The sequence below is a fragment of the Hevea brasiliensis genome, chromosome 4, assembly GCF_030052815.1.
Source record: "Hevea brasiliensis isolate MT/VB/25A 57/8 chromosome 4, ASM3005281v1, whole genome shotgun sequence".
NCBI classification, from domain to species: Eukaryota; Viridiplantae; Streptophyta; class Magnoliopsida; order Malpighiales; family Euphorbiaceae; genus Hevea; species Hevea brasiliensis.
In genome coordinates this window covers 53473835-53476626 of record NC_079496.1, presented here as the reverse complement: position 1 = coordinate 53476626, position 2792 = coordinate 53473835, and the positions used below count along the sequence as shown (strand labels likewise).

General features: G+C 39.5%; 1 non-coding gene across 1 annotated transcript; it reads left to right on the top strand.

Annotated features, from left to right (window-relative positions):
- The first annotated feature begins 1819 nt into the window (after positions 1–1819).
- LOC131179757 (small nucleolar RNA R71) lies at positions 1820–1926 on the top strand. Its single transcript, XR_009148643.1, has one exon. It is a non-coding gene; the product is annotated as a small nucleolar RNA R71 (small nucleolar RNA).
- The last annotated feature ends 866 nt before the right edge of the window (positions 1927–2792 follow it).

Here is a 2792-nt window from a genome sequence, read left to right as displayed (position 1 = left end):
AATTGTCAAGTAGAAACAAAGAATTTTAAGTTTATTGTGCACGAACCTGACATGAGCCGCCTCAAGGCCTTGACTCAGTCCCTTATACCTTTCGGGTCTTTTTTAGCTGAAACACAAAATTTATAGTATTTCAGTATCTTATTTCACAATAAATCCAATAATTAATTCGTAAATACTTGATTCTAGCCCAAATATGCTTAAACTAATATTCTTGGAAATTTTTATTTTGGAGTTACTATTCATGATACTATTCAAGTCAGTTTGTTGACTTTCTAAGGCTTAATTGGAATGAGAATTCCAACTTCACCCACATACGACATTTTGGTCACTAAATTTGTTGGTTTTGGTTGTTTACTCAAATTCTAAGTCTTTTAGGCAAATTTGCAAATTTTCAGTTTTGGTGTCTTGAGTTGCACTGTTCCATTGGTCATTTTACTGTTAGAATTTGGCAAAACTTTCTTCATAGAAAATGTTCCCTATTGTCTTAAGTTTATTCTCCTTTTTGAATCACTCCAATTGGAGTTTTTTAGCTCAACTTATAGCCATTTGAACCATGGCTGCCGGATTGGACTTAACCCAGATTTCTGGGCAAAATTTTGGTTCTGGCAGTTTTAGGTCACCAATTTTAGGTGGCCAAATGACTTGGTTAATGGCATAATTTGGGTTTGTGTTCTTCATGAAAGTTTTAAGTCTATATCTCATCTATCCACTGGTAAAATTTTAGGTCATTTAGACCTGCCTAGCTCAAGTTATGGCCAAATGAACAAACAAAAGGTCCCTTAGGCAAATCCCACATCGGAAAAGCACGGAGATGGTCTTGGGTTTAAAAAGTAATGATATATAAGATGGGGGAACTAATCACTAGAGGCACCTTTTGGTGGAATGGCCTGGAGAGTTGGAAGAACTCCAGGGTTAAGCGTGCTCGCTTGAGAGAAATCCTAGGATGGGTGACCTCCTGGGAAGTTTTCCATTCCACCTAAGGGACAAAACCATGAGGCTTATGGCCAAAGTGGACAATTCCATTAGTGGTTGGAGCCCGATCGTTATAATTGGTTTTAGAGCCGCTCGCGTGGCCTCATGAGCAATAGTGGGGCAAACCTCAGCGAGCACGCTGAGTCCCGAAATGGGGGAGAAAGGTCCCTTAGGCAAATCTCACATTGGTAAAGCACGGAGATAGTCTTGGGTTTAAAAAGTAATGATATATAAGATGGGGGAATTAATCACTAGAGGCGCCTTTTGGTGGAATGGCCTGGAGAGTTGGAAGAACTCTAGGGTTAAGCGTGCTCGCTTGAGAGAAATCCTTGGATGGGTGACCTCCTGGGAAGTTCTCCATTCCACCTAAGGGACAAAACCATGAGGCTTATGGCCAAAGCGGACAATTCCTCTAGTGGTTGGAGCCCGATCGTTACAATTTGGCTGCCTCTGGTTGAAGTTTCCTCCATTATTCACATAGTTCATCTGTTCTGTAGGTTCATTGAAATTGCTGTATTCTGAATTCATGTATCCTCCTTCATAGCTATCCTCATGTTGACTATTTGTACCAACTGTGTTGGCTTGCATTCTTTTGAGTTTCTTTGTGAGCTGATCAAACTGGGCATTTATCATGCTTAGGGCATCTACTTCCAGGACCCCTGCAGTTCTTCTTGCATTTCCTCTTTCAATTGACCACTCATAATTATGGTATGCAACCCTTTCTAGAAGTTCAAGTGCTTGTGGCACTATTTTCTCCATTAGATCACCCTCTGCAGCTGAATCAACTGTGCTCCTTATAGAGGCTAGTAATCCATTATAGAAATTTTGCACCAATAGCCAATCTTCTAAGCCATGGTGTGGACATTCCCTTTGCAGGTCTTTATATCTTTCCCAAGCGTCATAGAGTGACTCTCCTTCCTTTTGTCTGAAGGTGTTGAGCTCAAGCCTTAGCTTTGCAGTCTTTGTAGGTGGGAAATACCTCACTAAAAAAGCTTGAGAGAGGTTTTCCCAGGTAGTAAATGTTCCAGTCGATTGGGAAAGTAACCACTTCCTTGCTCTGTCCCGAAGGGAGAATTGTAATGCTCTGAGTCTTGTTGCTTGATCAGACACTCCATTCATCTTAAATGTATCACATAGAATTGTGGGTCTTCTGTTGGTGAACCTGCAAACTGGGTTTGTTGAATCATTTGGAGCCATGCTGGTTTTAATTCAAAGTTGTTGGCTTCCACTGTGGGTTTAGTGACACTGAGCTGAAATCCTTGGACAGATGGAGCTCTATAATCTCTCAAGAGTCTTGGTCTGTCATTATTATCGGCCATGGTTGGGATTTCAGGATCTCCTTGACCGTGCTCTTGATGTTTCCTTTCCCTCCTGATGGCTTTCAAAGTTTTGTCTATTTCTATATCACAATCCAAAATTTCTTCTGGCTTTGTTTTGGTCATATACCAGATCGGGCACCTGAAAGAAAAGAAAAGAAATAAAACCAGTAAAATAAAATTAAATAATAAATATAATTGCCTAAATTAACTAAATTGCCTATCGCTTGATATTACTAAAACCAAAATTCCCCGGTAACGGTGCTAAAAACTTGTTTTGCTATTTTGCAATCACCGCAAGTGCATGTATCGCTAACAAGTAATAAAGTGATAAGTAGAGTACCATTCCCACGAGAAATTTTGTTTAGCAAGTACCAATCTACACTGAAATCTTGACTGCCTAGGCTATCGAATACTTAGAGAATGAAGTTTATTAACTTTAAACACTAAAATGGTAAACTTAAAACGAAATAATTTTTTTGAAGCAATTCTGGAATTAAGATT